The 14,305-nt window shown below is 39.4% G+C and overlaps 1 protein-coding gene across 5 annotated transcripts in view; it reads left to right on the forward strand.

Moving 5' to 3' along the window:
* Positions 1-14,305, forward strand: part of LOC123774677 (octopamine receptor beta-2R) — a 104,181-nt gene that overhangs the window by 36,694 nt on the left and 53,182 nt on the right. For all 5 annotated transcript variants that reach the window (XM_069321973.1, XM_069321968.1, XM_069321971.1 and 2 more), the window contains exon 2: positions 3,154-3,179. The gene's annotated coding sequence lies outside the window, so the exon portion shown is untranslated. The remainder of the gene's footprint in view (positions 1-3,153; positions 3,180-14,305) is intronic.

Raw genomic sequence — 14,305 nt, forward strand, 5'->3', positions numbered from 1 at the left:
ACCTTGAAGGTAAGGTTTACTTACCTTGAAGGTAAGGTTTACTTACCTTGAAGGTAAGGTTTACTTACCTTGAAGGTAAGGTTTACTTACCTTGAAGGTAAGGTTTACTTACCTTGAAGGTAAGGTTTTCTTGAACAAATCCACAAGAGCCGTGACGAGGATTCGAACCTGCGTCCGGGAGCAACCCATACGCTGCCTTAATCGACTGAGCTACGACATGGTAAAATTTGACATTCCACTCCAGCTTTCGCACTAGTTCTCTGGTGTGGCACTATGTCAAAGGCTTTCTGGCAATCCAAAAATATGCAGTCTGCCCACCCTTCTCTTTCCTGATTCTTGTTGCCTGATCGTAGAATTCAATTAATCCTGTGAGGCATGACTTGCCATCCCTGAAGCCATGTTGGTGTTGTGACACAAAGTTCCTTCGCTCCAGATGTTCGACTAGCTTTTTTCGCACAATTTTCTGCATTAGCTTGCATGGTATGCAGGTTAGGGACACTGGCCTGTACACACTCCTCGGTGTGTACAGCCCTCGAGTTGGTCCCAATAACCACTGCCGCTATATTTACCAAAACAAGTGTCAGCAAGACCCCCTCTGCAGGGCGACAATGTTATAAACTTGAAGGTTAGCCTATGGCATTGTATCTAGTTTAAAGTTGGGGTTTCCAGACTTTATACCTCACTCCCGTCGACCATTGTACTAGAGCTCCCTGCTTTAGAGTGCAAAGTATACCCTAGTAAATAGTTGGAGGCAAACAGCTGGTTGTAGGTTGTAGTAGTTGGTGATCTTATTCTGTCAGGCTTCCTGTCGCTGCTATGGGATGCCTCAAGGTCGTATTCCAATGGACGCTTTGACTATCCCAAAGACGCTCTTAACTATCCAAGGGACGCTCTGACTATCCCAGATACGGCCCGACTTGAGTGGTTTCAGAGTCAATATTGTTTCTGGTCTTTTATACTCGTAATTTCTGTAAACAAAGCCCTGAATTCTGCTGCCATTGTTGCTCACAGATGGGCATTGTTTTTTTTTTGTATTTGGGTCGCTCGCAACTTCCCCTTCCAGGACGTTATTTGTTTGGCCTTTGTTTGTTGTTCTTGTTAATGGATTTGTTCTTGTTGGTGGTTTTGTTCTTGTTGGTGGTTTTGTTCTTGTTGGTGGTTTTGTTCTTGTTGGTGGTTTTGTTCTTGTTGGTGGTTTTGTTCCTGTTGGTGGTGGTTTTGTTCTTGTTGGTGGTTTTGTTCTTGTTGATGGTTTTGTTCCTGTTGTTGGTGGTTTTGTTCCTGTTGTTGGTGGTTTTGTTCTTGTTGTTGGTGGTTTTGTTCTTGTTGTTGGTGGTTTTGTTCCTGTTGTTGGTGGTTTTGTTCCTGTTGTTGGTGGTTTTGTTCCTGTTGTTGGTGGTTTTGTTCCTGTTGTTGGTGATTTTGTTCCTGTTGTTGGTGGTTTTGTTCCTGTTGTTGCTGGTTTTGTTCCTGTTGTTGGTGGTTTTGTTCCTGTTGTTGGTTTTGTTCCTGTTGTTGGTGGTTTTGTTTCTTACCTATGGCTGTGTTCTTGTTGGTGCTTGTGTTTTTTGTTGATAGTTTTCTCTGTTTCAGTTTTTTCTCAAGTGCTCTTCCATCCATGTACTCAAAGACTTCCATATGTATCCACTTATCAGTTCATACAGTCAAGTGCTTCCCTATTCACTTGCACAATAACTTCTCTATCCATGCGCACGAGTAATACATAATTCAGGCACTTTCCCAATCGCGTACTCGCTCTGCCTTATAAGTAACCATTACCTAACCCTGAATTGTGATTTGCCGTCAATAAACAGTAACTTTTGTTGAAATTTTGAAGTGTCACTGTCACAATTTTTATTTATTTATTTTTTTGTAAATGGTGTTGAATTTACCGTTCTTTCGGTTTTTAATTTCGACAAATATGCAACGGTCTTCCCTAATCGGAAATGTACGAACCCAGACCACCTACATCAGTCCCATCGACGCCAGTGCCTGAAAACTAACTATAAATGTGTCCACAACTGAGACATTTGGTTAGCCCGTGTGGCTGAGTCATGTGGTGGGGCCGTGTGGCTGAGTTATGTGGTGGGGGCGTGTGGCTGAGCCATGTGGTAGGGCCATGTGGCTGAGCCATGGGGTAGGGCCATGTGGCTGAGCCATGTGGCTGAACCATGTGGCTGAGCCATGTGATCGACTCGTGCTTGAGCTCAAGAGGTGGCGATCTGGGCGTGAAATGGAAGTATTGTCGCAGGCATCATCGTACATCAGCAACACCCTCAATGTAAACAAATTATCAGCTGCTAGTCTTGCGGCTTCCCTGGATGTTGTTGTTACTGTGATGGATATTGCAGTGGTCATTGTGGAGGTAGTAGTTGTGGCCATTGTGGTGGTGACTAGAAGCGGCCGTTGTGGTAGTGACTAGAAGCAGCCATTGTCGTAGTGACTGTAGAAGCAGCCATTGAGGTAACGATAGTAGTTGCCAGTGCATAAACACGCACATAATAATATTGTAATAACCTTTACCGTAACGTCCAACCACTTGGACTGGTCCGTATCGAGATTGCCGCGCTTCATGCAAGTCGGCGTTCTATCCCCGATTGTCCAAGTGGTTGAGCACCATTCCTTCCCTCCGTCCTATCCCAGCTCCTCGTCCTCATCCCCAAAAAGTACTTAATATAATCGTGCTGGCTTTGCCTACAGAGCAAGATCTCCTCCGGCGTAGTACCTATTCGGGTACACCCGAGTACCTATTTACAGCTAGGTGAACAGAGGCATCAGGTATATGGGAACGTGCCGAATCTCCTCGTTATTTTAGGGAATCGAACCCGGGATTATTCAGTTGTAAGCCAACTGTGGTCACCATTGTGATAAACCAATAATGAATTTTATGTAATTCTATCATTTACATGACTTTCTTTTCCCCTAGAAAATAATGAACTAAAAATGTTGATTTGCATATAAAAAAAGTTATAAAATTAATTAAAATTGTCCTTGTTTGAGCTGTGGAAGGAATTCTAACTTTTCATCAGCAAAACAACGTATATATGGATAGATTTTTAAATACTAATATTAATTGAACAATTTGTAATTGTCTTTGTACCACAACTTTATCAGCCTGTACAGGTGTGCTAATTAATATTCTACCTTCCGCAGGTCGGCGTCACCTTTCTCAGATGCTGGTGAGTGTCCGATGATTAATAATACGTTAGTATTGCATGGTTACCTCAGCATCAGTCAAAGTGTATATTCATAGGGAAGTTTACACCGCTTCTCGGTGTATATTGTTATACTCCGGTATATTAATTATAGACTGAGAGTTGACTTCAGTCCTGGACTATGTTCAGGACTCGAGTATGCTTGCTGGTTGGTCAGTAAGCTGTTGTGGTGGCCTTAATAACCTTCCACAGGTTAATAAGCCTCAAGCCCAATAAAAAGCCTCATTGCTGATACCTCATAACTGAGCCCCACTGCTGATACCTCATAACTAAGCTCTACTTCTCATCTCTCATAATTGAGCCCCACTACTGATCCCTCATAACTGAGCCCCACTGCTGATACCTCATAACTGAGCCCCAGTACTGATACCTCATAACTGAGCCCCACTACTGATACCTCATAACTGAGCCCCACTACTGATACCTCATAACTGAGCCCCACTGCTGATACCTCATAACTGAGCCCCACTGCTGATACCTCATAACTGAGCCCCACTACTGATACCTCATAACTGAGCCCCACTACTGATACCTCATAACTGAGCCCCACTACTCATCCCTCATAACTGAGCCCCACTACTCATCCCTCATAACTGAGGATCAGTTATGAGGGATAGTTTGGAAGAGGTTTCATCTTTGAATCAGATAATCTTTAGTGGAATAATGTCTGTAGATATTGTATAAAAGGAAGCACCATCTGTGTTGGGGATAAAATCTGGATTTCAAGTTGGTATGAAAAGGGGAGTTCCAAAGGTGAAAGGTTTTCATTGTATAATCCATCGTCAGGCACTGGCTTCGAAAACACTTCCCACTCCAGAAGCTTTTGGATCGACAAACTCAGATTGTGAGAATTGTCGAAGGAGCTCTCGCCTAACGACCTTTCAAAGCCATTATGTTGTGACCTAAATGCAGGCCATCATTTGGGCCTTTTTCACACAAATACCCCGATGGCTTTCAAGAGAAACTGTAACTGACCGAGTATTTGAGCTTAGAAATTAGCTCAGTTTATTTTTTGAAGTTCAGGGTAAGATGGAATTTTTTGCTTGGTTGGTTGATGAATGATTCATGCGCCAGGGCTATTTGGTTGACATTTTGGGGCAGTTGAATACACTGAATGTTCAGATGCAAGGAAGCAATACAAATAATATAAAATTAATTGATTCCTTTAAAGCTTTCATGAGCGTCATAGAAAATTAGACGAGAAAGAAGAGATAGAAAAATGATGCAACTGTCATCAGCTCTTGTTGGTAGTAATGACAAAGTGTTTCCAGAATTTGCAAAAACATATATATATTTTTGCAGTATTTGAGAGCACTGTAAAATGAATTCAACATATATTTTGCTGAGCTCGGTGATGAGAGAGTTGGATTTAGTGTGGAATCCACTCAACTTGTCAATTGAAAAAGTTCCTAGTGATTGTCAAGATGGACTTCTGGAGCTGAAGACTAATTCGGGAGCAAGAGATATGTTCCATGAGAAACCAATCGCCGAATTTTGGCCCTTCATGCGAGATTCCTCCCCCTAAACTGGCAGAAAAGAGCTATCCCTGAACTGCTTCCATTTGTGTCGACATATCTTTGCGAGTCAGGCTTTGCAACCTTTGTTGCAAGAGAAAAGGAAGCAACAAAGTCAATTGGAATTGAAAATGACCTGCCTTTTGCCTTTTTCAAACATTCTTCCGCGTTTCCAAGAGTTGGTGAAGAAAAAATAATCACAGGTTTCTCATTAATTGTAATCATCTGAATTAACTGGATTAAAATATTCTTGCAACGTATTGAACTTTTTGTTTATTGAAGTGTGCTGCAGTTTAATTGGTTTAGTATTTAGTTATGAATATATATATATATATATATATATATATATATATATATATATATATATATATATATATATATCTCAATATATACATATAAATTTTATTAAAGTTTTCTAAACCATCAGATTTTTCTATTGCTATTAAATTTGTAAAACTCCACTATACAAATAATTTTAAAGTAATTGTATTTAAATGTATAATTTTCAATATTATATACATATCTGGAATGCAACTTTTGAGTTGGACAATCTTGGAAAGGTAGGAATGGAATTCTGTCAATGGTGACAAGGGTGAATCGGACAGAATAGGCTGCGAAACGCTGCCTTAGACGATAAGGCAAATCGTTTAATGCAGTGTTGCCTTAGTAAAGGTGAAGAGTGTAGCCATCACACGCAGTGATGGCTACGCTGTTGTTATAGATTCAGCTACTCGGAATAAGTTCCAAGTAGCACGGGCTATGGTGAGCCCGTAACGCAGTGATGGCTACACTATCCAATGTTTATAAAGCCTTGCCTCCTATCCTGAAGGGATGTACACGGAGAGGTGTACCCGACTTACCGGTGTATTTACACACTGTGATATCGCTTTAGTCCCGAGCAACGTTTTGGACTAAGTGATTTGTCTTTAAGAAAAAAATGGAGTTGTTGGGCCTTGCCAGAAACGTAGGAACCCAAGCAACCTAACTTCTAGAGGCCTGACACGGCATTAACACCGAGATTACACTTCACATCAAGATCAGAAACTAAGGTCATTGTTATCTTAAGTGACCGTGGCTTTGAGAGACCGTCAACCTGACTAACCTAACTAAACAGTGCATCAAGGCATTTACTCAGAGATCCGTATTCCTGAAGGCATATACGCTGAAAGTTTACTAAAAACTGGAATTTTATATAAAGCATGTTTGCAGGCCAATGGTCATTAAGGACCCAACAGCAGATAGACCTCAAACCATAACAGATAACCACACATAATATTTCCATAGGAAAAATAATCACACATCGTAGAAGAATAGGAGAAATTTATCTATGAAATAGAAGCGAACTTATCACACCCGCTCTGGTGGGGGAAGCTCCAAGCTCAAGGCCCCTCACTTTCCCCCCATCACCCCCTTCATCCCTTCAACCCTTCACCCCCTTTCACCCCCTTTCACCCCCCCTTCACCCCTTACCCCTTTCTGCCGGGGGGAATTCTCTTTAGTTTAATGGTCTCCAATATGACGGTTTCCGCTGAGCGTAACAGCAGTCATCCGTGTAGAGGAATGATGTAATTAAATTGCGTCTAGTTATCAGCCAAAACGAATTACAGTGTACTTGCAAAAATATTTAATGTTAGATGTGACAGTTAAATTGTTACGTTGAAAAGGGAGGGTTATCGAGGGTTCACAAAATAATATGAAATGCTTACGTTAGGCCGACTTCCTTTAATGACGCTTTTCAGACCTTTGACGATGGGTTTCAGACGATTTGGCGATGAGTTTCAGACCTTTTGGCGACGGGTTTCAGACCTCTGGCGACTTTTTCCTTTTACGACGCACTTCAAACTTTATCGATGTGTTTCAAACTTCAGACGACACGTTTCGGACTAACGCCGCGTTTCAAACCATTAGGGACGTGTTCCAGACTTTTACCTCTGTGTTCCAGACTTTACCAATGCGTTAAAGATACTTAATGCTACTGAATATATTTGAAAATTTTGAATAAATTCGACAATTCTGAATTAATTGATCACGAAGCAGATATTTCTGGCTTGGTTAATTGCTCGCTCTTCGTGGAAATGTTTGACATGAGTCAGAGAGCCCAATATTCCAGAACTGTTGCATTAATCCCAAACTGTTTCCCAATATCCGTGCGCACTATCCAAGGGGGTTACTGCATTAATCCCAAACTGTTTCCCAATATCCGTGTGCACTATCCAAGGGGGTTACTGCATTAATCCCAAACTGTTTCCCAATATCCGTGCGCACTATCCAAGGGGGTTACTGCATTAATCCCAAACTGTTTCCCAATATCCGTGCGCACTATCCAAGGGGGTTACTGCATTAATCCCAAACTGTTTCCCAATATCCGTGCGCACTATCCAAGGGGGTTACTGCATTAATCCCAAACTGTTTCCCAATATCCGTGTGCACTATCCAAGGGGGTTACTGCATTAATCCCAAACTGTTTCCCAATATCCGTGTGCACTATCCAAGGGGGGTTACTGCATTAATCCCAAACTGTTTCCCAATATCCGTGTGCACTATCCAAGGGGGTTACTGCATTAATCCCAAACTGGTTGGGCTAGGACCATTTTTTAGCGGCTACTGTTATTGCCTCTGCGCAAACCAGATCAGCAAAGTACATTCGGATTCGTTCTCGATTCACAATCGAGAATTTCGAGTTCGAATCCCGATACGGCGCAGAAATGGTTGGGCGCCTTTCCTATTACCTCATGCCCCTGTCCACCCAGCAGTAAAGAGGTACCGAGGAGTTCATCAGCTTGTTGTGAAGAGTTGAATCCTAAGGAGGGTCAGTAAGTCGACCCTGGGAGGGTAGACTTTAATATATCTTATCTTCTTGAGTTATCTTGAGATGATTTCGGGGCTTTTAGTGTCCCCGCGGCCCGGTCCTCGACCAGGCCTCCACCCCCAGGAAGCAGCCCGTGACAGCTGACTAACACCCAGGTACCTATTTTACTGCTAGGTAACAGGGGCATAGGGTGAAAGAAACTCTGCCCATTGTTTCTCGCCGGCGCCTGGGATCGACCCCAGGACCACAGGATCACAAGTACAGTGTGCTGTCCGCTCGGCCGACCGGCTCCCTAAAGCCTAACATGTGCTGTAGATACGTGCTGGCTGCCTGTCCCCCTGCTATGCTCGGACTGCAGAGAGTGCAGTCCGAGCATAGCATCGATCCTGTAGGTCTTACGACTTACCAGAGGCGAGGGAAGGCTGGAAGCGAACTAACGGAAAAGAATATCTGCTCTCGCGTAATGTTAAATCAACTTCATTAACGTTGATTAAATGTTGCCTAAACGTGCCTTGCCCCGGGGGGGGGGGGTGAGGATAGCTGTGGCAGTAATCGAGGCTAACACGTGGAAGTGGTACAGAAATTATGTATTTTAGTACATAATATGAAGATCAAATAAACGACATGAATGTTGGGAATAAGTAATAATGACGATAAAGCAAAAAAAAATTATACATTACATATAATGGAAGGGAGACTCAAATATTTGATGAATCATTACGTGAGAGCTTGAGAAAATAAGTTCAGTGCTTAATCAGGAGTATAAACATAAAGTAAGACTCGGAAATATAAGTAAATGTTTTAAAAAGGTAGTTTTGCTTTTGTGCTTTTTATAATCAAACACACAATTATAATAAAGTTTGCGTCAAGCAGTATGTAGCAGGATAACTACAATATCAACTGATAAATTTAAAATTGAATGATAATTATCACTTACTATTGTTACAAAATATGCCTGCAAATATTTAAGCCTTATAGGAAAAAAAAACAATAGGAAAAATACTTAAAATCAAATAAAAACTTGAATGACATTTTTGCTTTGCCTCCTTTTATCAGTAGCGTCACGTCCGCCGCCAGATTGAATATAGCAGCCGGCGCTGCAGAGAAATACGGCGCAGCTGAGACATAAACAAAGTTGTTAAAATGTAAAGGAAACTTCCTCAGCACGTCAAGGCTGAATGAGACATAATCTGGCACTTACTCTAACATGCTAATGAGGTATGCATGAGCACTGCTGGAAAGTTAAGCGCATACAGACCGCATAAGAAGTAATAACTCACTCAAAGAATTAAAACCAATAAAAACAAGTGTTTTGAAGGCAAGTATATTAAAAATTTCATGATGTGCGAATACACATGTCGAAAGAACTGTATGCAAAGGCCAGACTTAACTCGGCATTTAGAAAAAATATATGTAAACATAATATTAATGACGCTGCCAAATGTGTGATCTTCGTGGAAGCAGGTTCAGTGAACTTTTATCCTAATGTCTTGACCTCTGAGGTCTTGGGAGACGACAAAAAGTCTCAAAGGTCAGGATAACCCCCTGAGAGGGAGGGAGGGATCAGGGAAAGGGATCAGGGGACTGATAACTGAAATAGCTTTCTGTCGGCGCTCGCATGACCTTTAGCCTCTTGCGAAAAAATAATTCAACATTTCTAAAAATATCTGCAGTCAAGTATTGGAAATAATAGGCTTTTTGTGTTTGAATTGCGCTCGACAAATGGACTCACAAGTATGCCAAATTGTATTTTGAAGCATTTTGAATTCAAGGAACAAATATTTATATACACGTGAACACAAAAGTATGCATATAATTATTAATATAATAAATATTTTGAATACAAATCACTATTTTTTAATGAGTTTATTAATAGTGAAGGTTGTGTTTTAGTTAAGTTGACAATTATTTGTAGTTAATGTATTTGCATGAAACGTTTCGAGAAGTGCGGTTCGAATTTAACAATATTTTGACGTTTATCCTTTTTTCCTTTATGTGATTTAAACAGAATTGTTGTGAAATCAAGTTTTTTTAGAAGAGCTTTGAATAAAATCAGTATGATTTTGGTGTTGGGTGAATATTGTTCAGAATTAAAATATACTCTCAATGTATATACACCGAGAAGAGGGGAAATTGAAATTGAAATAAGTTTATTGAGGTAAAATACACACAAAGGGATGAGGTAGCTCAAGCTATTCTCACCCCGTTCAGTACATCGTGTTAATACATACATATACACACATCACAAACAATAAACATATTACCAAACATTCTGAGAGATAAACATCTACATTTCCTAAGAGAAGAGGGGAGGTACAGCTCTCGTATACCCGAGTAAACTGATGATGTAGTGTACCGGGAGACAGACGTAGCCTATCTTCCGTACCGTTGCAACCATGGGGATAAAACCTCAATTAATGACTCTAACCACAAGTGCCGCTGAGAGTGAACCTGCAGTGTGTCCCAGGCTGATGGAGTAGGAGGCCATAACTCGAGTCAAGGTCCTAACAGGCCAAAAGTGTTTGTTGATAACCCTCATCGCTGTCTGGTCTCAGGGGTCGTCAGTTCCACGTTGAAAGATCTTTTCTTCCTGTGCTGTCGGCCTGGGAAATATATTTCACAGAGAATTTACTCCAGTCCTGGACTATGTTTAGAACTAAAATAAACTTGTCGGGTGGTCATTACGCTTTTGTGGTGGCCTTAATAACCCCTCCCGCGGTTAATGGGTCTAAAGCCCAACACATTCAAAATGTTTTCGCCGGCATTTCCGGTTGCATTTTTACATATAAGTGTCATACATGTTGCGGCACAATACACACGCTTGTATCGTTTTCAGCGGAGATGAATGTGGCGGCCAGACAGCGATCCACAAACTTTACAGCTCTGTAAAATGGGGTTTCCGGGAGCGAGTCCCTTCATATCTCTCTAGTTCTTTAGTTCCACGAAGAAAGTTATTTTAGCAGCGTGGCGCGTCAGTGGTGATGGGTCACCCTCTGACCTAGTGGCTAGACGTTATGATCTTTTGACTATAGTATTGATTTTCAAAAATTTTTGGATGTTTTTATTTTTTTTCGATGATATACATCTGTTTTTCGTGTAACTAATTTATCCTCTGTTAGAATTATAATGTTGACGGGAATAGTTATCATTTGTTGATTCTGATAATTACAGAATTATCCTCTTCTTCTACTTGGCATCCTGATATTTTCCTGCATCGTTTTCCTCTTTCAAAATAGTTTTCTTCGTCTTAATTACCACTCCCTTTATACTATATATTAACCCCTTCCTTATCATTTTAAATAAATCTACGATGTCTTCATATCAGTAAGATTGATTATTCTCTCCAATCTAATTCTAACTCTCACACTAAAATGCAAAAATAAAATTGTATAACAAAATCCATTTTGCTAGTTCGTTAGCGTCGCCTGAGCCATCACGGAGGAAGTCAACAACTTTGAGCTTAACTGGATTATGTAAAACTTGAGGATAGGATTCGTCCAGCGAGCCGAGGACAGCGGCGTCCACTGGCTAAATGGAAATTGAATTTTTTACTACAGCACGATGAATCCGTTATTAAGTCATAAACCCTAGGATACAACCTGGGATTATATATACCCTAGGATACAACCTGGGATTATATATACCCTAGGATACAACCTGGGATTATATATACCCTAGGATACAACCTGGGATTATATATACCCTAGGATACAACCTGGGATTATATATACCCTAGGATACAACCTGGGATTATATATACCCTAGGATACAACCTGGGATTATATATACCCTAGGATACAACCTGGGATTACAGGTTTAAATTTCGGTTCTGAAATGGTGATCATCGACGAATTAGATTCAGCACCTCTGCATCATATTGACAGATCATTGGGAATTTGAAATACGATAAAATAAAGGAGTACTAAATAATTGAAGCGGGTGACTTATATCGATGGTTCCAGTACTGATGACGACACCTTTCCCACCACGACACCCGTATAGCTCTTTATATGCTTCTAGTTTACTTCTGTCCAGGACTAAAGTAAACTGAGTGTATATACTACTAGAAAAGGGGTTACACCTCTTGAGATATATACACACCGATTGGTGTTCACGGTCTGTCTGTAAAACAACTAAAATGTTTAAAAAAAATTAAAACATTTTGGATGCATCATAATATCTCGGGCATATTATTGTAAACATTTTTTTTTTTTTTTTTTTTTTGAGATATATACAAGAGTTGTTACATTCTTGTACAGCCACTAGTACGCGTAGCGTTTCGGGCAGGTCCCTGGAATACGATCCCCTGCCGCGAAGAATCGTTTAAATTGGTCTCACCAGCCACACTAACACTGGCTCCCTCCTCTCACCATCTGAATTTAAGAAGTAATTGGAATATCGCTTGTAAGCATATGATAACATATCATTCAATCTGAACACAGGGTACTGCAGCTCTCATAGAAGATGGATGTGTATCAGGGGTGTTGTAGGGGGTAACTGTGACAATGTGGATCAGTTACACCACTTGGAGTCTAGAGTGAGTCTACCCTCCCTGTGAAGCTCCGAGCAATCTCATACTTAAAATAGTTAACTCGTTATGCTTCTCTTTGAACTCGATGATGTGTAAGGTATTAATCCACAGATCCAAAGTCTGCTTAAAAATATCTTAATATAAGGGAAAAGCTGAACTGCCTGTAGTGTGATCTAATGGACACATACACCAACCAACCTCTTAAACAATCTGGAGTTCGTTAAAGCCGCCACCACAGCTTATTGCACAGTATATTGGTTTGGTGTTGGCTTAAGGCCTGTCAAGCACTGGAGGGTTATTAGCACTACCACAATAGTTTACTAACAGGCAGGGATACTTTAGCCCTGATCATTGTCTAGCGCGTAAGTAAACTCTCAAGGGTATATGCACTGAGAAGTTGGGTATACCTCTCATATATATATATATATATATATATATATATATATATATATATATATATATATATATATATATATATATATATGTGTGTGTGTGTAAAAATTTTTACATATATATATGTAAAAAAGTCAATTTTTTCTTCAATGTATCTAAGAGCTCTTCGAGTTGTGAGTCCAGAATTCTTAGACGAAGAATTTAAAAATATTGATTCGATTGGTCTTAAGCTTTGTTACCCACTGAATTTTTTGGAAGTTTGTCGTAACAAAGCACGTCGTACATATTATAATAATGTATGCAGTGAAAGGATTCGCCCAAAGAATGTGTTATGTTTACCATATTTCTCTGGGTTTGAGAATATTGTCAAGGCCTTGAAACTTTTTAATATAGATGTATTGTTTAGCTACGAAAACACTATTGGTAAGCTATTAGTTAGGAACAGCCCTCGTAGTGATAATTGCGTCATTTATAAAATACCTTGTAAGGAATGTAATAAGTTCTATGTCGGGCAAACATCTAAAGATTTAAAATGTAGAATATCACAACATAAATACTCTGTAAGACATGGCCAATTGTCTAATGCTTTGTTTGTGCATTTGTCAGAAAAAGCTCACCAAATTGATTGGGAGAGTGCTTCTTCTATAACAAATTGTAAAAGCACCTATTACAGAAACATAATTGAATCTGCTTTGATACAGATCACCAAAGAAAGTAATTTGAATATTAGCAGTGGTCTATATAACTTAGATCCATTTCTAATAGATCAGCTAAAGGGCGATTTAAGTAGGATCATTGAAAAACATTTGTCTCGCTAATTTATTGTATATATTTACCTCTTTATGTTATAATTACCTATGTATTATGCTTGTATGTCTGCTGTATCAGATGGGCCATTGGGCTACATCGGATGGGCCAATTGGGTGCATCTGATGGGCTAATGGGCCGTCTGCGTTGTCCAAGTATTGTACCTCACCTTACTAAGTAAATTCCTGTTTCATTTTTCCTCCGTGGTCTGACATTGTCACATTCTTAATCACGTGTTTATTTTCGTGATATACACACACATATATATATATATATATATATATATATATATATATATAGGTTATATCTTTATAGGTTAGGTTAGGTTAGGTAGCCGAAAAAGTTAGGTTAGGTTAGGTTAGGTAGGTTAGGTAGTCGAAAAGCAATTAATTCACGAAAACTTGGCTTATTAGGCAAATCGGGCCTTGCATAGTAGGCTCAGAAGTGAGTTCTGGCTACTAGGTACGACATATATATATATATATATATATATATATATATATATATATATATATATTTATATATATATATATATATATATATATATATATATATATATATATATATATATATATAATGTCGTACCTAGTAGCCAGAACGCACTTCTCAGCCTGCTATGCAAAGCCCGATTTGCCTAATAAGCCAAGTTTTCATGAATTAATTGTTTTTCGACTACCTAACCTAACTTTTTCAGCTACCTAACCTAACCTAACCTAACCTATAAAGATAGGTTAGGTTAGGTAGGGTTGGTTAGGTTCGGTCATATATCTACGTTAATTTTAACTCCAATAAAAAAAATTTACCTCATACATAATGAAATGGGTAGCTTTATCATTTCATAAGAAAAAAATGAGAGAAAATATATTATTTCAGGAAAATTTGGCTTATTAGGCAAATCGGGCCTTGCATAGTAGGCTGAGAAGTGCGTTCTGGCTACTAGGTACGACATTATATATATATATATATATATATATATATATATATATATATATATATATATATATATATATATATATATATATATATAATATGCAGC

The sequence above is a fragment of the Procambarus clarkii genome, chromosome 10, assembly GCF_040958095.1.
Source record: "Procambarus clarkii isolate CNS0578487 chromosome 10, FALCON_Pclarkii_2.0, whole genome shotgun sequence".
In the NCBI taxonomy this organism is placed as follows: Eukaryota; Metazoa; Arthropoda; class Malacostraca; order Decapoda; family Cambaridae; genus Procambarus; species Procambarus clarkii.